At 38.0% G+C, this 23,207-nt stretch overlaps 1 protein-coding gene and 2 long non-coding RNA genes across 5 annotated transcripts in view; 2 read left to right on the top strand and 1 right to left on the bottom strand.

The window, feature by feature from the left end:
* Window positions 1-16,010, bottom strand: part of mgat4c (mgat4 family member C) — a 149,942-nt gene extending 133,932 nt beyond the window's left edge. For all 3 annotated transcript variants that reach the window (XM_028045810.1, XM_028045802.1, XM_028045819.1), the window contains exon 1: window positions 15,548-16,010. The gene's annotated coding sequence lies outside the window, so the exon portion shown is untranslated. The remainder of the gene's footprint in view (window positions 1-15,547) is intronic.
* Window positions 3,697-5,474, top strand: LOC114162078 (uncharacterized). Its single transcript, XR_003599134.1, has 3 exons — window positions 3,697-4,619; window positions 4,965-5,125; window positions 5,306-5,474. It is a non-coding gene; the product is annotated as an uncharacterized LOC114162078 (long non-coding RNA).
* Window positions 5,762-9,552, top strand: LOC114162069 (uncharacterized). Its single transcript, XR_003599127.1, has 6 exons — window positions 5,762-5,947; window positions 6,344-6,415; window positions 6,811-6,882; window positions 7,170-7,241; window positions 8,002-8,103; window positions 9,002-9,552. It is a non-coding gene; the product is annotated as an uncharacterized LOC114162069 (long non-coding RNA).
* Window positions 16,011-23,207: the final 7,197 nt, after the last annotated feature.

Here is a 23,207-nt window from a genome sequence, read left to right as displayed (position 1 = left end):
GTCTCCTTGATTACCCTCTGTGTATTTAACCCCACCTATGTTCTTTGTTCCTCGTCGGGTCTTTGTCGTGTTTGTCCAGTACCTGTTGTCACTATCTGCGAGCTTCTGCATCCGCTCCTTTGTGCTGCCTGGACTTTGTATGTTTTTGGATTTCTGGACTTCTTTCATTATTAAACCATCTTATTCATCTTACCCTGGGTCTGCTGCCTCTGCCTCACCACCCAAATCATGACAAACCCAACCTTTTGTCCAACCTTGGAATGTATGTGGCACCTAAAAATATACAGAAATTAATATATATTTTGATCAAATATTGTTTATTTAAAACATTATGGTTAATAAATGTGTGAAATAAGTGCATGGATTAAAAGAAATATGAACCATAAGACAGCCATTTTTTCACCAAACTATTTTTGCACTCCACTAATAACATTTTGTTGATTCTGGTCTGCTCTGCGTCCCCAAAACCAAGCATTTTGAAGCAGAATTTATGTCTAGACTTTGACTTTGCCATTCTAACACATAAATATGTTTTGATTTAAACCATTCCATTATAGATCTGGCTTTATGTTTAGGGTCATTGTCCTGCTGGAAGGTGAACCTCCACCACAGCCTCAAGTCTTTTGCAGACTCCAGCAGGTTTTCTTCCAAGATTGCCCTGTATTTGGCTCAATCCATCTTACAATCTTTCCTGTCCCTGAAGAAAAGAAGCACCACCAGAGCATGATGCTGCCACCACCATGTTTGTTAGTGGGGAAGGTGTGTTCAGAGTGATGTACAGTGTCCGTTCTCCGCCACAAATAGTGCTTTGTATTTTTGCCAAAAAGTTCAATTTTGGTCTTGTCTTATCATTTTTGCTGTATCGCAACATGGCTTCTGGCGAACTGCAAATGGGACTTCTTATGGTTTTCTTTATATAATGGCTTTTTTATTGCCACTCTTCCAGAAAACCACATTTGTGCAGTGCATGACTAATAGTTGTACTGTGAACAGATTCCCCCATCTGAGGTGTGGATATCTCTGCATTTGGTCCAGAGCCACCATGGACCTCTTGGTTGCATCTCTGATCAGTGCTCTTCTTATTCAGCCTGTAAGTTTAGGTGGATGGCCTTGTCTTGGTAGGTTCACAGCTGTGCCATGCTCTTTCCATTTCCAGATTATTTGTGGAACAGTACTCTGTGAGATATTCAAAGCTTGGAAAACATGTTTATAGCCTAAGCCTGCTTTAAGCTTCCCCACAACTTTATCCCTGACCTGTCTGATGTGTTCCTTGGACTTGATGATGCTGTTTGCTCCTAAATATTCTCTTAACCAACCTTTGAGGCAGTCATAGAGGAGTTGAATTTTTACTAAGATTAGATTACACACAGGTGGACTCTATTTAGTCATTAGTAGTCATCAGGCAACTTCTGAAGGCAATTGGTTGCACTTAGGGAAAGGGGGTTGAACACTTTTGCACACTGCACTTTTCAGGTTTCATTTGTAAAAAATGTTTTGAATCATGTATAGTTTTGTCTCTACTTCACAAATGTATACCACTTTGTGTTTGTCTTTCCCATAGAATTCTGTAAAAATATGTTTGCGGTTGTAATGTGACAAAATAGAAAGGTTCAAGGGCTATGGACACTTATGCAAGCCACTGTACCTACAATAAGTAAGGCAAGTCCAATGAGAGAAACAAGGTCCAGACAATCAACAGCTATGCATTCACAGTTATCATATAGCCTGCTGGGATGATAAGATGGAAAAGGGAGGAAATTCAGTCCACTGATATAAGAATACAAAAGCTGCTGATGATGCATGGAAAATTGTGCTGCTCAGGTTGTAGCACATTGGAGTAGTTCTGTTCTTTCATTGATAATTTTACTTTTAAACTTTTATTCCTGCCTTTCTGGGGGAAAAATAGCTTTTGTTTGGACAGTTCCTTCTTGTTTTGGATACTGTGTATTTGGACTGATTTTTGGAAATATTTTTCATACTTTGCTATTTGTTATGATGCACAACCATAACAACAGGGTGTTTTACAACAAAGAGTAAACAATACTACCAATGGACAGAAAGACTTAGACTGAAACACAGCACAGAGGTAGTATTCATGGTGGCACATAAGCAGGTGCCTAGCACCAGAGCAATAGCGGCCCTCTATAATACCAAGCAAGATCTTGGGTGCATGATATGCAGAGTCCCCTGAGACAATCTAGTATCTAAATCCAGGATGTAAGATGGTAACATAAAAAGAATACATGGAATGCCACAACCAAGTACCCGGAATAGTGTAAAGAAACATCTGAAGGGAATGTAACCTTGAACACACCTCGATAAAATCGAAAATGCCACATATGGTGGTAGAAAATGAACAAACTAAGATCGTGTGGGACTTCCAGATACAGAAAGACAAATGGGAAAAGTAAACCAACTGGACATGGTGATCACTGAGCAGCAGAGCAAAGCAGTTGTAATGATAAAGCTATCCCAAATTATCAGAAGGAACAGAAAAAACTAGAGAAATACCAAAGGCTCATAAAAAGCATCATCCTCCTGGAACCTGAGAAAAACATTTTCCATATAAGTGGATGACTTATTTTGGGCTGTCTAGTCCACAATACTAAATTTTGCTCTACATGGGGTCTGGTGTCTGCATGTTAGGTCATTATTTTATGACTTAGTGGTGGTGGAAGATTATAACACATTACAGGCTAGACCCAAGATGTTCAGTGTTTATTGTTGTGGTGTAAGTTTACAAAAGTTAGCAACTGTAGAGATTTACAAAGGCGCTAAATATGGTGATTTAAAATGAATAAATATTTTTCTGAAAAAAAAATGATGTCCACATATCATGTAGAAAGATAATTCTTTGTTTTTGGAATCATTAGGTCCCAATCAGCCCAAATATCGAAGACGAATTAATAATGCATGCCATGCATGATAGGAGGTTAAAAGAGTGAGGAAGGTGATGGCAACAGTAGTGCCTTTGGTCACTGAAACCCTCAGGGTGATAACCCCTAAACTGGAAGAGTGGCTCAAACAAATACCTAGAAATAAATTGGAATGCATGATGCAGAGAAGCACACCCTTGGGAACTGCTAATATACCGTGAAGACCACTCAGACTCCAAGGCCTGTGGTAGAGGACCCAAGCTTTTTTTAATTTAATTTCCCTTTTAGGATCAATAAAGTATTTTTGAATTTGAAAGAAGGGATAACTATTCATGGAGTAATACAGAATTACAAATATAAAAATAAAAAGCACTTATTTAAATAATATTTAAAGTGCCAAAAATATGATTACTTATGTTACTGTTAGCACAAAACTTTAAAAATTGATATTTTGTCATTATCTCAATGTTGCTACTCTGCCTACATGCAGATTAGGTAGTCTAATTTGTCTGTAGGCAGGTACAACAGACAACCATTTTCTGCTGGTGTGTCTGTCATTAGACAACAGTTTTTGTTTTTATGATATAAACTGAACTGCACTGCTGCTGAAATATGCTATACAAGTAAACTTGATTAATTGATTGAACAGAAATGATTAAAAGAAGTGACTTTCCTTTTAAATGATGAAACATTGCTGGTGGGAGATACCATCTGACTGCTGCCTCCTAATTAAATAAAAATGTATGATAAACTATTTAACTTTGAAATATTGAAGGAAAGTTACAAAATATTACTCAAATAAATTAATCTTCTTGTTCCTGAAAAAAATCAAACCTTGTATGCTTCCAAAACAAAATGGATTTCTCCTTTTGTTGTACCCCTCCTCCTCTATCAACGTGGTACAGTCCGTCAAGACCAGGTGCAAGCAATTAGTGCTAATAGAACTTCTTTTGCTTGGAGGAAGAGGTAAGACTCATACAGACTCTCTTACGATATGTAACATTGTAATTCTGAAGAATGTTGTAGGTTACTTGATGTTTGGATACACCAAAGCATCTGATTTGCTGCAGTTTAGCTAGTTCTTACCAACCATCTTAGTCAGCGTACCAGAGTTTAAAGGGAAGGTGACTCACTCCAGAATTAGACAAAACTGTATTTGGTCATTTTCTGTGTATCAGTGAGTGATATTCTTTCACAGGCACAAATTATCTAGGTAATAATCATTAGTATTAAGATAATGTTTTAATATTTGAAGGTATTGAGAACTTGTCAATAGAAAGTCAATTATGTAATACTGTGTACTTCAATACAGCATTTTCTCATACAATAGCATCAAATCATATTGTGTACAGCAGAGGTGTCAAACTCAAGTTCTTGAGGGCTTGTGTCCAGCAACTTTTAGATGTGTCTGTGATGCCACACGGCTGGATCAAATGGGGTGGTTATCAGCAGGTCATCAACTTGACTGCACTTAGAAGCTAATTCAGTCATATAATTCAGGTATTTTGGACCAGAGGAACATCTAAAAGTTGCAGTACACTGGCCCTCGATGCCTGGAGTTTGACACCCCTGGTGTACAGTGTCATGTTGTTACTCAACAGCACGTTACTCTGATCTTTGCAGGAGATGTCAGCAACAAGGTCTCAGAGAGCAAAAAGAAATCCCAAACATGATGCCAGTTATTATTGCTCCTTAGGTGAAGATAAAGAGGAATTTGATGAAAATACATTAATTCATTTAAAGGTGAGTTGTGACTTTATTATGCACATGATTCCAGAGTTTATTGAAGGATTGCTTTTTTCTTTAATCTTGCGTTTTGACATTTAAACTATTTTTATACCGCACATTATTAACATATATATATATATATATGTAAAGGAGGACTGAGTTTTGAAATTACAAGTACAAAAGAATGAGTGACATTTAGAAGCACCATTCTGTTGACAAACAAATGTTTATGTAATCACAGAAAGACATCAAATTAGATCAATTAAGTGATTTTGAAAAATGTTAATCTCATTTGCTACTGTTTGAAAGATCTGCATTGTTTAAAGTTTATTCTACTTTACTCCTTATGTTTACCTACAGGTCGGGGTGTGTTCAGTTGCCGGTGCTTTCAAAAAGGAGATTCTTATTGAGTACAGAGGGGAAGTCATAAGTAGAAAGGAACAAGAAAACCGATTGAAAATTTACCATGATGCACTCGAGGCTTTTATGTTTGATTTCAAGTTCAATGGACAACAGCTTTGGTATGTGACTGTTTTAAGGTTGTTTTTTATTTTATATTTAAACAAAGTGATGTAAACATTTTCAGCTTCATCAGTAAAAGTAGTTTTAGTTGGTGGAGGAATATTCTTCCGACATGCAAACATGCAAAATCCTTTCCCTTGCATGGTATAATTATTCTTATTGCTTACTTAATATTTTAGTGTTGATGCTGCCAGAGAGGATGGATCATTGGGGAGGCTGGTAAATGATGAAGAGATGAACCCAAACAGCAAATTGAAAGTTACAAGGGTGGATGGAAGACCTCATCTTTGTTTATTTGCACTCAAAGATATTGGTCCTGGGGAAGAAATCACTTATATTTATGGTGATTCTGACTGGTCATGGAGAAGAAAGGTATTGATAAGAGTGAAAATTCTATCACAAGTCATTTTACTAGCATTGAAGACATTTTTGAAGGATATGTCATGTTGTAGTACAGAGTTTCATTATAGTTGAAAACAAGAAGTGATTAGCAGTGCCTAAAAAAACAGATTTTGGAGAAAGACTTAATCAGACCAATATTTCAACTTGGTTCAGTGCTATCCAAAATGCTAGAAACTGTCATATGTAAATTAATTTATTCTAACCTTATATTTATGAACATTTAATAGCAGGAGATATATTTTGCAGTGTCAATACACAAAGGTTCTGGTTAACAATCAGCTGGACAGGTTCATTCAGTAGTAGGTTTAGAAGTACGGACTCATTCAGTGTACATCCCTTCATTTCAGATTTCCAAAGATGAACTGTGTCAGGCTGTTGACGTGGACGCATGCGGATCCTGTTCAACTAACCCTCCAGAGGTAATTTTGGTTTGAAACGACCAACATATTTTCTAAAATAAAGTGATTGAAATGATATTTAGTACTGTTCAAACACACAGGACTTGTGTAATACTTGACATGTAAGCTGCATAAAACGGGAGGACTGAGGTTTGAAATTACAAGTACAGAAGAATTGAAAGTTGCATTTAGAAGCGCCCATACACACAGGTCCTGTGTAATACTCAACATGTAAGGTACCAGAATAAGGAGGACTTAGTTTCGAAATTACAAGTACAAAAGACTGAAAGTTAAATGTAGAAGCGCCCATACACACAGGTCCTGTGTAATGCTCAACATGTAATGTGCTGGAATAAGGAGGACTGTTTTCTACATTGGGAACAAACTCATATTCAGTGAGTGTTCTTTACATTTCAGATTTCCAAAGATGAAAGGTGTCAGGCTGGTGACGTGGATACATGCGGATCCTGTTCAACCAACCCTCCAGAGGTAATTTTGGTGTCCAACAACCAACTTATTTTCTAAAATTAAGTCATTGAAAGGATATTAAGTACTGTTCAAACACACAGGTGTTGTCTAGTATTTGATATGTAAGCTGCATAAAAAGGGAGGACTGAGGTTTGAAATTACAAGTACAAAAGAATGAATGTTACATGTAGAAACGCCCATACACACAGGTCCTGTGTAATACTCATCATGTAAGGTGCCAGAATAAGGAGGACTGAGGTTTGAAATTACAAGTACAGAAGAATGAAAGTGACATGTAGAAACGCCCATACACAGAGGTCCTGTGTAATACTCAACATGTAATGTGGCTGAATAAGGAGGACTATTTTCTACATTGGGAACAAACTCTCATTCAGCAAGTGTTCTTTACATTTCAGATTTCCATAGAAGAACCGTGTCAGGCTGGTCATGTGGATGCGTACAGATCCTGTTCAACCAACCCTCCAGAGGTAATTTTGGTCTCCAACAACCAACTTATTTTCTAAAATAAAGTCATTGAAACAATATTAAGTTCTGTGCAAACCCATAGGTCTTGTGTAATACTTGATATGTAAGTTGCCTAAAAAGGGAGGACAGAGATTTGAAATTACAAGTACATAAGAATAAAAGTTACATGTGAAAACACCCATACACACAGGTCCTGTGTAATACTCAACATGTAATGTGCTGGAATAGTGAGGACTGTTTTCTACATTGGGAACAAACTCACATTCAGTGAGTGTTCTTTACTTTTCAGATTTCCAAAGATGAGCTGTGTCAGGCTGGTGAGGTAGATGCATGCAGAACCTGTTCAACCAACCCTGCAGAGGTAATTTTGGTCTCCAACGACCAACTTATTTTCTAAAATAAAGTAATTGAAACGATATTAAGTGGTGTTCAAACACATAGGTCTTGTGTAATACTTGATATGTAAGCTGCCTAAAAAGGGAGGACAGAGGTTTGAAATTACAAGTACATAAGAATGAAAGTGACATGTAGAAACGCCCATACACACAGGTCCTGTGTAATACTCAACATGTAATGTGCTGGAATAGTGAGGACTGTTTTCTACATTGGGAACAAACTCACAATTAGTGAGTGGTCTTTACATTTCAGATTTTCAAAAATGAACTATATCAGGCTGGTGACGTGGATGCATGCAGATCCTGTTTAACCAACCCTCCAGTGGTACTATTGGTCTCCAACGACCAACTTATTTTCTAAAATGAAGTCATTGAAATTATATTAACTACTGTTCAAACGCACAGGTCTTGTGTAATAGTCATCATGTAAGGTGGTGATATCAGGAGGACTGAGTTTTGAAATTGCAAGTACAAAAGAATGAAAGTTACATGTAGAAGTGCACAGACACACAGGTCCTGTGTAATATTCAACATGTAATGTGCAGGAATTAGGAGGACTGTTTTCTACATTGGGAACAGACTTACTGTACATTAAGCAAGTGTTCTTTACTTTTCAGTTGATTAACCCCATAAAGGAGTGTTTTGGACTTCACAGTTTAAGGAACCTACCTACAACAAATAAATGCTCATCCAGACCATTATTTTTTTATATGTTCTTCTTTTCAGCACAAAGTAAACACAGAGATGGTAAGGGGAAAGAACTCAACAGAAAACTAAAACGGAAGGACATAGAGCCCCGCAGAAAAATGAACACAAATAAAAATTCTGGTAAGTCACCACACCTACACAAGTCAAGAAACACCAATCTACTTAAGCTCAAAAGCACAACTGAAGCATGGTCAAAAGTAATGATCCACACCACTGAAAGGCAATAGGATGACCATGCACATACCATATAAAACTGTACCTTGTATTAAAATGATAAACTTTCACATAGTCAATGTTCAGATGCTAGAAAATCTAATTTAGTGATGAGTAATGGGACTGTTTATACTACTTTCTCTATGCCAATCTTAATCTGAAATACATTCACATAGTTATATTTTTTCAAAGTAGCAAAGCACCACAAAACTGTAATAAGCAAAGTAATTGGAATATATCTTTAAATTTTGTTAATTTTAAGATATTCACCAAATTTAAGATGTTAAATTTGGTTAATCTCTGGTTTAAGGAAATCAGAGATATCAATCAATGGGCCTTTGCTGATGCTGCACCTGTACAGAAATGTATTTTGGTGGAATCAGTGAGATGGTTCTGAGTGGGATCTCTTTCACTGGAAAAAAGACTAGGAACCAGCATGAGAAGGAAGAACAAGTCTTTTGGCTTTGGATGGTTCTTCACCAGCTGCTGAGGTCTGTTTGTCAAACAAATGCAATTTTAGATTATGAAAAATATTTGTTTTTCCAGAATTCAGTCAAATAATCAGTCATACATACCAAGCAACCATACCAAGTGTTAACAGCAGTATAAGCTGTTTGGCATTTGCAGAAATTAATTTTCATCGGTGCAACCTACATGCTCATTTCTGTAGCTTGTCCCACTAATGTAAGTTCTTTATGAATGCTCATTTGAAAAGGGGAATAAACAGGCATTACATAATTTATAACAAAGAAAAATTAACAATTGGAGTTGGTTTTTAATAATGAATTATTTGTCTTTTTTCTAGCATCTCTGGAAAGTGCTAGGAGAGCAAAAAAGCATCCATGGTCTCCCGTAGAGGTTGCTGCGGTCATGAGGCACTTTGGTGAACACATCAAGAAAGGACAACTGGCCACTATGATAGAATGCCAGCAATGCAAAAAGGCTGAGGATCCTGCTCTAGCTAGTTGTGATATCCAAAACATAAGAGATTTTGTGAGAAATCAGGGTGTAACATTGAAAGTACTTTCAATAAATTAATCCAGTATTTCTACTGATACTATGAGTAAGTTCATCTTGTTCACACAATTTGTTTTATCTTTTTGATTTAACAATAGACCTGTAATTCATTTAATTTTGGCATTCACAGATTTTCCTTTATGTTCACAAATAGAATTGTTGCTCTAGTTCTTAGAGCAGAAGGTGCTGTAAATGCAGTCCACTTTCTGCGTAGTTATATTCCATATTTCCATGTTTGGACTTAATACAAATACATTTCATGTTTGTGTATGCCGTGGTCCTGATAAATAAAGTTGGCCCTGACAATTACTGTTGGTGTCATGGGCGGAGCCAAGCACCTCATTATCGTTTGTCCTTTTAATACAGCATTGCGTCAGGTTCTTGTATTTTGAGTTCTGATGTGTGTATCTAAATTTTCAAGTGAGATCTATGTTGTGTAACTCAAACAAGATTTTTGACAACTTAGTAGGTCTTCCTAGCACAAGTGGAAAGGGGTGACTGTTTAGTGTTGCAAAAAACTGGTTTGAAAAAAGTGTCCCTCTAATCCACCAAAACCAGTATGTGTGTGTGTGTGTGTGTGTGTGTGTGCGCGCACACTGCTCTGGCTTCTGCCAGGAGTGCTAATTGAGTGTGAATGCATGTGCTGAGAAATAGTATGGAACTTTATGCTGTAGCTTTAAGACTATTAGTCAGTATTATGTTTTTGTGGTTACTAAGATCAAATTTTTTAAAAAAGATTCATGTATGATATTGAAGTAGCAGGACAGAGTGAGGATAAACCTCAACAAGCCATTGGCTTTGTTTCCATTACAAACGTGCACAAAACTAATACTGAAAAAACTCAATTATGCAATTGCGGTGTTTCCATTACATAGGAAATAATTAAAATCACATATAAATAAGTTTGTTCATGTGATGAACAAACTCCAACCACTTCCTGTCGTCTTTCTGCCAGCAATAACATCTGCTTGTTGGTCATGTGGCTCTTGTGATGCGAAAAAAAAAAGTGTTTCCATTACAGTTTTACAGAATACACTTATTTTGATACAGCCAAAAAACTTTACTCCCTCATCCTAGTGGAAAAACTTTTTATAAAAAAAAGTTTGTTTGTCAAAATTGTTGTATTTCATTCCACAATTTTATTTTCAGAATTCCAGTTTGTGAAATTACGTTTTCTACTGTGACACTGAGCTCTGTGAAGCAGGGGATGAAAAACAGATATGGTCTAATTAAAGATCGGCAGATTTGTTTTGTAAAACCTTCACCTGCCACAAAACCTGTTAATCCTGATCCTGATTTTTCTCAAAAAAACCATTTGAAAAGCATTCATATAATTTCTGCTAGCCTTTTTACTGTGAGTAGTTATATTTATTTATATATAGAGAAGGCCAAATTACACTTTTATGACGAGACAATTTGCTGTAACGGTTTGTGATGATTATAAAACTACGACAACATTAGTACACACTTTAGCGATTACCCGGGTTACCACAACCAGCACTCTTACAGTTAGAGTGTTCATAGTTTCTTCTTCTCATAGAAATTTGTGTTTCAGTAACTACGTCTCCAAAGTGCCAGTACAAGAGATTGAGATGTTGATTTTTTTGGCTGCTCACTTCTTGTATTTTTATGACAACGCTAGCAGTGGGATTCAATTTTTTTCCGTTTATTTGTTTTTTGGCAGGGTCGGTAATTAATTGCATTTTAATCAAAAACGATAAACTAATATTGAATTTTCATGTTTAAGGAAATCAATTCAAAAACCCTTTTTGCTTCTGCTGATTTATTGAATAAGTAAGACATATGAGTTCAACAACAAAATGTTTATTGTTTTTAATCTGTTATTTTAAGTTATTCAATCATCATATTGGTGCAAACTGCTATTCTACCCATTCAGCTGTTCAGTATTTCTGAAACCTCTGATAATTCATGGAAGCACTTAGAAAAAATGATCAGTAACACTTCATTTGACGGGTTGTGAATAAGACTGTCATAAACATGTCATGACACCTGTCATCAACATGAGTAAGTCTTCGCGAATATTTATGACTGTTGTCATAAAGTATCATTCGGTAAATCATGACACCTTTAATACAAAGTTGACATTATTCAAAATGTCTTTGTTATGACAACTTGACATTAACCAAGAAATCATGATCTGACCTAAATTTGTTATAAAAGTATTACTGATTAAACTTTAGCTTTAATAACATAAAGCTACATCATTTTTAAAGTTTCATCAGTAATACTTTTATAACAAATTTATGTCAGATCATGATTTCTTGGTTAATGTCAAGTTGTGATAACGAAGACATTTTTGTCTAGGTTAATGACAGTCATAAATATTCATGAAGTCATGACAGTCTTATTCACGACCCGTCAAATAAAGTGTTACCAAATAATTTGTTAGAAATATGGACTCTAGAAGTTAGCATTGGGGACGTCTGTGCTGCTCCAACCTGTTTAGCGTTGAGATAAATAGCTTTGCTAATAGGCTAACTCCTTTTAGCACTGCTTGAACACAACAATAGTCTTTTCCAGCATCCAATCAGATCATTTCTTGAAGCATTAGAGGACAAAAACAGCATTCGTCTCCACCAGATTGGTTAAACCATGTGGAGTAGTTATCAACTCCATATGTATTAAGAACATAGAAGTTAAGTGGAAAATATTCCGATTTTTTCCCATGCATAACACGGAAACAAATTAATTACTTTAATTTTAAAAATCTTGAACTAGTATTTTTTAAATCAATATTAAGGAATTATTGACTTAGGACTAGCTCCAATATCTTGCTTAAAATGTACATGTACAGTAAGTTAATTTCATCTTGTTTCTACAGTAGTGTGCTAAAATATTTGCACTAGAAACCACACACAAATACTTTGTAAGATTTTCTGTTTTTGCGGCGTAGTTGAATGAAGATATGGCATTCGGCTTTACATATCAGTGAAATTTGGGCCCCTAAAACAACAGCATAGAGAAAGAATTGGCTCTAGGAACCTGACAGAGTACAAACCATGCTGAGCTGATAGATGGGAATATTATAGAAGCATGCACAGCACAATTCTGGGAGCTATTTTCAGATTGCTGTGGGTTGTGGGTCGGCCCTGTCTTCTCCGCTGCCTCACTCCAGATTTTCCTTGTCACACACCTCTGAGTCAGACAGCGACAATCGCAACATAAACTGCATTATCTGGAAATCTGGGCTCACAATCTCCTTCTGCTAAACTTTGGAGAGACCAGACCAGCAAAGCGAGGGGACGACTTCCCAGCCCGATGACGACGGGTTCATGTTTTCAGCTTTTCTAAACACCGACTTCCTAAGTAACTTGAGAGGATTACAAATAAAAACAGCCCTCGACACGACGCACAGATCCGGCTGGAGGCCGACTCGCATTAGGCATTCATTCCGGGAAAAGCGCGCGCTCCGGTAACAAGCAGAGGCTCGTGGTGTGAGTCTCGCCCCGCGGTGACCCCTAATGAGCTGGCAGCCTCCTGCCAGAGGCGGCCGGGCTGCAGCACTTGTAATGAGCTGCTGTTTTGCTGCAGGCCTTTCAGACGAGCCGTGGAGCTGTCGTTGGCACCGCAGGACATGAGCAGCTCTGGCAGATGATGCAACTCTGTGGCCATTTTAATGTTTTTTTATAGGACTCATGTGAACAAACGTAAGTCACCTCTGAGTTTATTTGCGTTTCTTTTTGGACACTCGATTGCAAAATTATGTTTTTTCGATGTTAAGTGAAATTCAGCTAGAGTCAGTTAGCTGAATGTAGACAAAGTTTGTGCACATTTGTAATAGAAATGCAGCTACTCTTAGACTCTGACTGACTCTGTCCTATGACACCTTTACGGTTGTCTGAACTTTTCCCATAAAAATGTGGAAAAAATTTTGACCTTGCTGAAGCATTTCTCTCCTGGAACTAGGAGGTGGGCCAAAGGACTTAGAATTTTATCACAATGTTTTTTAGTGCTATTGTGATGACGATAAAAATCTATTTATTACTTCTCTTTTACTACAAACATAAATGCTGCCCTTGAAAAGCGTCTCTATTTGAAATAAGCTTCTTCAGGATGAAACGTACCTGTTATTTATATCAAACTGCACATTAAGATTGAATTTATTCATATTTATTTTTAATGAACTGATATTTTTATGCTCTTGTGGAAAGAAACAGTAGAGAAAATAGTAAAAAAAAAAAAAAAAAAAAAAAAACATTTTAGTCCGTTTTTCTTTTCTGACATTAAGTGAAATTTATTGTGACAAACAATATATCAAAATTCTTACCACGTTAAGAAATGTTCACAATAAATGATAAGCGACACGATAAATACCCGCACCCTACCTGGAACAAGTTTGCAAATTTTGACATCGAAAGCAAAAAAAAAGAAAACAATTTGAATTTCGTCGCTTTTCCTTTTTGTTTTTGATTTAGTAAATAAATTGGAAGTGGAATGAAAATAATGGTTTTCGAACAAAATTTTTAAAACTCTGCTTCTTTTAGTCTGATTAATGAGATTCAGTAAAACTAGCTGCCTTTGGATACAACCCAATTAAGAAGTGCAAAGTCGCTTTGGAGGGGCTGCAGAGATTCATGAGTCAACAGCTCAGTTATTAGTCCAACACTTTATGGAAGGAAGACATTTTTGACATGGAAGCTAAAAGAAATCCAGTTTGCCACAAGCAAAACCTGTTAGGAGGCTGTGAAAAACTTGGTTTAGGAAATTGTTTACTTTTCAGCAGAACAACAAACCTAAACATTCAACCGCAGCATTCACGTTTTAGAATGGCCCAGTCAAAGTCCAAAGTTGAAAACAACATAAGCATTTGTTGTCTTATGTTCTTATGTTTATGTTATGCTGCTGTTCTCCATCTAGTTTCATTAATATTTTTGGATAATTCTGCAAAAAAATTTCCATTTCAGTCAATAATGGACGATGATTCTAGACAGGGACTAACAGGTCCTGGCCCCTGCTTTGGCCCCTGCTTTGGCCCCTGCTTTGGCCCCTGCACTGAAGAAATAATACAAAATCAATAGTCTTTTCATGTACCATGTATTTTTTAGAGAACAGGACACACAAATTTGTTTTGTCTCTCTTTCTGATCTGTCATGTAAACATTTTTATTAAAGTTGTCTGCAGACACATATGAACTTTATCTAAATTCTCTAGTAGGTTTTAACAAAATAATTCAAAGAAAAAAAACAAAAATGCCTACAAGTCAGAAGTGGGACGACATGTCAAATTTAAGTCATTAATATCGGTATTGGTATCGGTATCGGTGTTGGTGGTACTGGCCCTGTACTTACTGGTATTGGATTGATACCAAAATACTCCGTGTCACACAGCTACAGTAGAAACTGTCACTGTTTCTATTCACAGTTTTACACTAAAAATTAATAAAAACAAAGCAAAAAAACAAGCAGCTCTTTGGTTCGTTGGCTCAGTTAATATTTTAAATGGTGAAATATTGCCCTTTTTTAAAAATCATTCAAGGTTTGGTTCGGTGCCTCCATGATTCGTCCCTGGTAAATTTATTCTAGAAGCGCCACTGCAGTCCCTAGATGTAAAGCTGGTAGATATACACCAAAAAGGTTTGCAGCTGTAACTGCAGGAGGAGCTGGTTTAACAAAGAATTGATTTATGGGATTGAAAACGGCTGCATGTCACCCTTTTCAAATGTTCTCATTTAAAGAATTAAGAACCATTTAACTTGTGGTTTTGGTGTGTGTCATATCAAATCTTAAAAACAAATCTGTGACTTTAACGTGACAAAATATGAAAAAGTTCAAGCTATATGAATACTTTTCCATGTCACCGTACAGTGAGGATTATTTATGCTCAGATTTACCGCTAATTTCTCAGAGTTTGAAGAATTTTTAGAGGTAGCGGAAAATGCACCTCACCAGTTGTTTTGTTTTTTTACATTCAGGGACTAACTCAAAGGGTGACGTGACAATCTGCTGGATGACCGACGTATTTCTTCATTGAGCTCTGATTTTAAACAACCAGCCAATCACCAGGTTTGATCTCGATAAGCTCAGCCGCCAGCCTGCATCTCGCCCCCCAGGCTGCCGTCTCCAGGTCTGCGGGATGCGCACCGCTGCAGACACGCAGGGAGACAGGCTGCAGCCCGACGTGCAGAAAGTTAACACCCGGTCTCCATCTGGACACGCGGGGCCGGGTCAGAGGCAGAGTGAAGCTGCCGGTGCCGTGATCCGACCGACCACGTGTGTTTTTGTTTTACCTGACATACTTTGAGCTCGCGAAAAGAAGAAAAAAAACACACACACACACACAGCCAACATCTCGGAAACACAACAAATCCACTCACCTGCGCTGCGCTGCGCATCGGCTGCACACACATCTGCAGATGTCTTGTTCGTCCTCCCGTCTCCCGGTTAGACTGTCATCAACCTCGGCTGCGGAGCGGTTCGGTTCAGTCGGGAGGAACGAAACCGAGGGACGCCGCCACGAAATTTTCCGAAGCGGTCCTCTGCCGGGGGTTTCTCGCTCTCTCGCGGAAGGGAAACTTTGCGGATTTAGGTTACACGAAATTAGAATTCAAGCAGCAGAGATCGCGAACCGCATCCCGTTGTGTGTTGAGGCTCCTGCCGCTGCGCTCCCAGTCTGCTCCTCTCCTCTCCTCTCCTCCTCTGCTCTGCTCCTCCCGGCGGCAGGAGGGCGGTGCGCTCCGGCGGTGCATGCGTGGCACGAACGGCCGAAGATTCACCTGTCACCGCCGGATACGAGCGCATCCTGATGTCCAACACAGACGGTCTGGAGATGGATGAACCTGCAGGGGCGTACATAAGATTTTTTATTTTATTTTTTTAGTTCTTTCTTTCTCTTTTTTTTTTTTTTTGTTATTTGAGGGGTAGGGAGGGTTCGGTGACTTTCAGGGGTTTAGTGATGCTGTTAAGGGCTGCAGCAGATAATCAAAAGTGGCACAAAAACAGACATTTGTATAAATAAATAACTTAATAGTTAAATGGCAAAAAAAAAAAAATACTAACAGTAAAGTACATCTTTCTATAAGATTAAGTAAAAAGTAATTACTGTTGGATTATGAACAGGTATAAAACAATGTGTTTATTATACTTTCTGCCTGAATTATAGAGTTTTGACCGGGCCTTTAAAATCCAGCCCAAGCTCAATGGCGTTGTGTCTGAGCTCAGTCTGACCCGACTAATTAACTGCTATTAGGCCCAAGCCCAAAATAAACCAGACATATTTTATTTTATTTAAGATTTTACCCCTTAAGTACCACCATTTAAGTAAGCATGTTGGCCTTCTTCCAGCGCCATCTTGTCACTTGTTGTGACTGCAGGGTGAGTCAAGTGCAATTCATGTGGGATGTCAGACTGATAGGAGCGGATCAAGGCGGGGCCGGCTGCCCATTATACTCTGTTTACACTATAGTAAATAGATTAGTACAACTTTATATTGTTCATTCTTGTTTGGTTTTCTTTGTCTTGTATCTATTGCAGGCTTATTAAACGCACCTCAGAAGCCCAAGCTTGACCCAATCCGACCATTAAGGAAATCCTTTTGGCCCGTTCCAACCCGAGCTTTGGGTCGGTTTAGGCTCAAGCTACAACTCTAAACTCTACTCTCAGCTGCCTGAGGGCAACTTGTTCAATTGCTCCAATAAAGACATGAAAGTATTAAACACTACCTGAATATCCAGACGCCATGAGGATCAGGGAGAAAGATGGCTTCTGGGTCACAACGGCATGTTTGGTGTGGAAAGTATGAACCTTAAAGCAAAACATCTTGTGAAGACGATGACTGACGTCACACCAAAACACAGTTCTGTACCGACATGGATTCAAAGGCCATGTGGTTAAAGTGGATCTTCCAAAGAGACATCGATCCTAAGAATATCACCAGATTTGTTACTATGGGCCTTAGAAACAAAGTCATTGTTACATGCATGTGTGGACACACATTTTTATCTTTAATCATTGTCCAGTTCAAATAATGATTAAATATAATGTAAATGAAACAGTCTTAGGTGTAAGGATCACTCATATGTGACTGAATTGTAAAAGAAAATCACTGTTGAATTTGTAGGGTTTTTTTCCACAGGTTCAGGATGTTGTGTGTTTGAGAGGCAGCCTAGCCAGAGACAGTTCTGGTAAAGTTAGAGCCATGATGCCCAAACATTTATGTCAAAAAAATCAATTTTCACCTAATAGGGGTCTGAAGGACTTAATAGAGGTTTTGTCCCATGAAGCCTTCAGAGGCTTGTGTTACCTTTCAATACTGATGAAGGGGAGATAACAGGGAGAGTGGAATTGAACCAAGCCTCATTTTGACAGGGACCCTCTTCAGCAGCCTAAGCCCAAGATTAGGAAGCAGCATTCCCACCCAGTTTTCATTCCCCTTTTCTTTCTCTTCTGAAAAACACTCTATTTCTCTCCCTAAGACACACCTGCAGCTGGGAAATACAAGACAATGTCTTATACAATTAAAAGAGCTCGAGAGACTAGAAAGAATTCAGTTATGGGCTCAAACGTTGGTCACAACGTTGTGTTTTTCAGAAGAACAAACCTTAATGTTTATTTTCTAAAATGCTGTGTTTTTATGTTTCTTTTTATATGTTACCAAAACTGACTTGTTCTGGCTACTTCACAATAAAATGTGAACTATTCAGTTGCATGTCAAGTTCAGTGGCCAAACATGGCAGCAGAACCACACATTCAACAACTAATTTGACCCTGAGGTTCTGAAACCTCTACACCTTATGACCCTGTCCATGAACACCTCAAACAAGGGGCAGCATTCCAACTCACTCTGGAAACTAGTTCAAAATTGTGCTTTGAATGTGAACACAACTCTTACTCTGGCTATGCTAGGACTGGCTAACCCTTAAAAGCATCCCTGATGCCATGTACAGCCACGGCACTGCTCACAAAATGTCTCAGGGAACTTATTCACAAGTCTTCTCTAGATTCATAAAGCTTGTGTGGACCATGATCCAACCTCCCATGGGAGGATAAAGATCAGGTCTGCTCTTCTGTGGCCAGGATTAAAGGCCATACTGCTTCTATTGTCCCAAACACACTAGAGTTCTGAGATGTTGTTTCCCTTGATAGTTGGAACACAGTTTCTTAGGGTTCGTTCACACCAGCCATGTTTAGTCCGCTTTAATCGGATTCTTGTTCATTTGCTTAGGAAGTCTGGTTTGTTTGGAGAGGTCTGATGCAAACTTTAAAAACTTTATCCCTACAAACATAGGCGTTGGTTCAGTTTAAGTAAGCTGTGGTGTAGTTTGAATGCATATGTGAACGCCAAGCAAATCAGAGGCCACTCACTCCAAAAGCAGGAAGCAGACTAAAGCTAACACGTGTCTAGTGCTAGTTGGAGAAATGGTTTGTGTTCTTTTACCAAAGACAAACGAGAAATCCTACACCGCTAAAATCTGATGCCACTCCATTTTTGTTTAGTGGAGAAGAAAGTTGTGCTCAGTTTCTTCTTCATGTTGTTTCCTTCGGTGGTTTTTGGTGCAGCGCCACCACTGGTGAGGAGAGGTGAACAGGTTTTTCAAAGTCTTCAGTTCCTTTAACACGGTGCAGGGCTAAAGCAAACCGCACCAGCTAACAACATAACAAACGTTGCAATTTTGGTCCCCAGTTGAACCGAGTCTACTGGACTATCGGATTATATATCCCAATATTCCCTTGGAAAATAAAAGAATGCTGCAAAAGTGAGAAAATAACCCAACTTTGACATAGAGAGAACAAACTTGGAGACATTTATCTGTAAAAAGAAAAATGAAAAAAGCCAAGAAAGTTATCAATTTGTCTCCAATCAAAAGTGTCTAAGCTGAGTATGTTAAGTGTGACTGATTGGGAAGGTTCAGGGAAATCAGCAGCCAGTTGGAGGAGGGGGGGGGGGGGATTCTAGCTGCTCAGAGCTCCAGTTAGGGTCACATTTAGGCTAATCTATTTACATGCATATTCATAACTAAATCACTAATACCCCGGTATGAATAATTAAAGAGAGCAGAAGCAGATCCTACTGTGACCACAGAACAACAGGACAGAGGAGAACTACAGCAACATGAGCGTATTCCTGCACATAATGAAAAAAATTGAAACTACTCACTAATCTTAAAATAAAAGCAGTCTCTATTATAAAATTCAGGCATCTGCCATATGTGAGTGCATATTCAGAATTAACACTGTACAGAATGAACAGATCGGTGTTTCTCGCCTTTTTCCAGTGTTTTATCTTTTCATGAATAAGTTGTCAATCATAGGGAAGTGAAAAGCAAAGGAGGAGTTGAAAAGTGTTCAGTTTCTTCTCAATGGAAGAACGTACAAAACTGCATTTAAATAAAAGATATTATTTCTAATAATATCTATATTTTCTACACACGGTAGAAGATTTATCTGTAAGTTGCTGCAGAGCGAAACTGAAAATAAGAGTCAGGAAGATGGATGCTGCAGACCCAGCATGCACAACGCATGGACTCGAGCCATGATCTCAAAGGAGACCAACAAAGAGCAAAGAATGAAGCAACCACTTAGACAAAAAAAACAACACATTTAGGATACTTTTTTTGATCACACAAAGGAGTATAACTGAAGAAATAGCAAATTCGGATCAAATTGACAGTTTGGAAATGACCATCAATCTGGGTTTTATAAATTCTTTTGAACACACCTGTTCCAATGTTGTTCTTTAGTCACCTCCTGCAGAGCACACTGATAAAAAACACACACACATATATATATATATACACTGCTTGGCCAAAAAAAAAGTCGCCACCAAAAAATGGTCACACTCTCTAATATTTTGTTGAACCGCCTTTAGCTGTGATTACAGCCTGCATTCGCTGTGGCATTGTTTCAATAAGCTTCTGCAGTGTCACAAGATTTATTTCCATCCAGTGTTGCATTAATCTTTCACCAAGATCTTGTATTGATGATGGGAGAGTCTGACCACTGCACAAAGCCTTCCCCAGCACATCCCAAAGATTCTCAATGGGGTTAAGGTCTGGACTCTGTGGTGGCCAATCCATGTGTGAAAAAGATGTCTCATGCTCCCTGAACCACTCTTTCACAATGTGAGCCCCATGAATCCTGGCATTGTCATCTTGGAATATGCCCGTTCCATTTGGGAAGACAAAATCCATTGATGGAATAACCTGGTCATTCAGTATATTCAGGTAGTCAGCTGACCTCATTCTTTGGGCACACAATGTTGCTGAACCTAGACCTGACCAACTGCAGCAACCCCAGATCATAGCACTGCCCCCACAGGCTTGTACAGTAGGCACTAGGCATGAAGGGTGCATCACTTCACCTGCCTCTCTTCTTACCCTGATGCGCCCATCACTCTGGAACAGGGTAAATCTGGACTCATCAGACCACATGACCCTCTTCCATTCCTCCAGAGTCCAATCTTTATGCTCCCTAGCAAACTGAAGCCTTTTTTTCTGGTTAGCCTTACTGATTAGAGGTTTTCTTACGGCTACACAGCTGTTCAATCCCAACCCCTTGAGTTCCCTTCGCATTGTGCGTGTGGAAATGCTTTTGCGTTCACAATTAAACATACTCCTGAGTTCTGCTGTTGTTTTTCTTCGATTTGATTTGACCAAACGTTTAAGTAATCGCCGATCACGATCATTCAGGATTTTTTTCCGACCACATTTCTTCCTGGAAGACGATGGTTCCCCACCATCCTTCCAGGTTTTAATGATGCGTTGGACAGTTCTTAACCCAATTCTAGTAGTTCCTGCAATCTCCTTAGATGTTTTCTCTGCTTGATGCATGCCAATGATTTGACCCTTCTTAAACAGACTAACATCTTTTCCACCACCACAGGATGTGTCTTTTGCCATGGTTGTTTAAGAAATGAGGAGTTACTCATTGCATCAGCTGGGGTTAAATAACTTGTTGCCAGCTGAAAGATAATGGCCTATTCAGTACTTATCCAATAGGAGGCTTGTACCTATTTGCTTAGTTAAATCCAGGTGGCAACTTTTTTTTTGGCCAGGCAGTGTATACAGATGTAGATATGTAGACATGTACATAGATATCTATATCTATTTACATAGAGAGATCTATATATCTATATAGATATATATCTATACTATATATGTATAAATATATGAGAGATGTATATACAGTACAGACCAAACGTTTGGACACACTTTCTCATTGAATTCAATGAGAAAGTGTGTCCAAACTTTTGGTTTGAACTGTATGTATAGAGAGACATATCTCTCTACTCTCTATACATAGACATATATTTATCTATATATCTATATATATAATATACATATATCTACATATCTATCTATCGATTGATAGATATAGATATCTATATATATATGTCTACATATCTACACCTATATATCTACATCTCTATATAGAGAGAGGGGTAGATTTATAGATATTTAGATTGGTATCATATGTAGATATATATAGATTTATACATATTTATAGACGGAGAGACAGATATATATATATATCTATATATATAGAGAGAGAGAGAGAGAGAAATTTAGATATAGATATCTGTCTTTATCTATTTATATAGATAAATTTAGATTTAGATATTTATATCTTGCCCAGAAAGATAAATAGTTTTTAAAGTTTTTCCCAATTTGTATAGGTTTAGACTTCTAATAGGCTCTTTCTGTTGCACATTGTTTACATTTTTTTTTCCAATTCTCCCTTTAATTAATAAATGTGGTTGTTTTATTTTCTGTTTAGAATTAGAAATAAAATCTTACACTGGATGAACATGAGTATTGATGTTGTTGAACGTGGGGGAAGCCGGAGCACCCGGAGTGAACCCACACCTACACGGAGAGACGTTTCCCACCGTGCAGTCCTGGCTTTTTAATATTAAAATGTCCAATTAACAACAACAGTAGCTCTTTTTCCAATTACCGCCAATCACCCAACCCACATATGGCCCCACCCCCTTTCAAATCTAATATACTAGAGACGTAAAGTGATGTCTATGCTGGATGGACTTTACATCTGTCTTTGAACTTGCGCAGAGATGTTGGAGATAAAGCCTTTTTGAGACGCTTCCACAGTGAAATCTTTTTTCTGGGGCTCTCTTCTTGTTCAGCGATATCGTTCTGCTCAGCTGACTCTTCTGCTACTTGAGTGTCTAATTCCTGAGATGTTGCTTGGATTACATCTTCTTTTACTGTAACCTTTATCTGTGGATTGGATGTTCTCTGTTTTTTCATTAGCCCACTCTCCCCTTCTGTGGAAACTATGGGAACCTTACCTGTTACATTTTCTGAAACTTTGCAAGATTTTGTCTGTATTTGCTCAAAAGCCGTCTGGGGGATCTCTGGTATTATTTCAAAATCAATTTTTGGTGTCTTAATGTTTTGGACTGTCTCTGTTGGGTTTATAATGGTTTCCAGTTCAATTTTCATTGCCATCTTTCTCTTTTTCTCACATTTAGATTTAATCAATGGCCTTTTCTCATCTGGCTGGTCCAAAATTTGTTGTGTTTCAGGGACCGTTTCGTCTTCCGTCACCTGCTGTTGTTTACCAATCACTGTTTCATTCGTATGAATCTTAGTTATGATGGTAGCTGTTTGATCCCCAACTATTTCCGGTATTGAATATTCTTCTTGTTCTGTGTTTTCTCCAGAAATTCTTTCATTACTGACAGCTTTCAATGCAGAATCAGCTTTTATTGCTACCTTTCTCTTGTTCTTACATTTTGATTTCTTTGATGACCTTTTCTTCACTTCATTATCCCCATTTTGTTGTGTTTCGGAGATGATTAGCTCTGCTGAGATTTGCTGGGGGCTAGAGATAACTGTTTCAATCATATTAATGTTATTTATGATGGTAGCTGTCTGATCCCCAACAGTTTCTGCTATAGAAACTTCTTCTTGTTCAATGTTTTTTCCAGAAATGTTTTCTTTATCGAGGGTCTCCAGCTCAGAGACAGCTCTCACTGCAGCCTTTCTCTTGTTCTTACGTTTAGATTTCTTTATTGGC

The sequence above is a fragment of the Xiphophorus couchianus genome, chromosome 2 (assembly GCF_001444195.1).
Source record: "Xiphophorus couchianus chromosome 2, X_couchianus-1.0, whole genome shotgun sequence".
Taxonomy (NCBI): Eukaryota; Metazoa; Chordata; class Actinopteri; order Cyprinodontiformes; family Poeciliidae; genus Xiphophorus; species Xiphophorus couchianus.
This window is presented reverse-complemented; position numbering and strand designations above follow the sequence as displayed.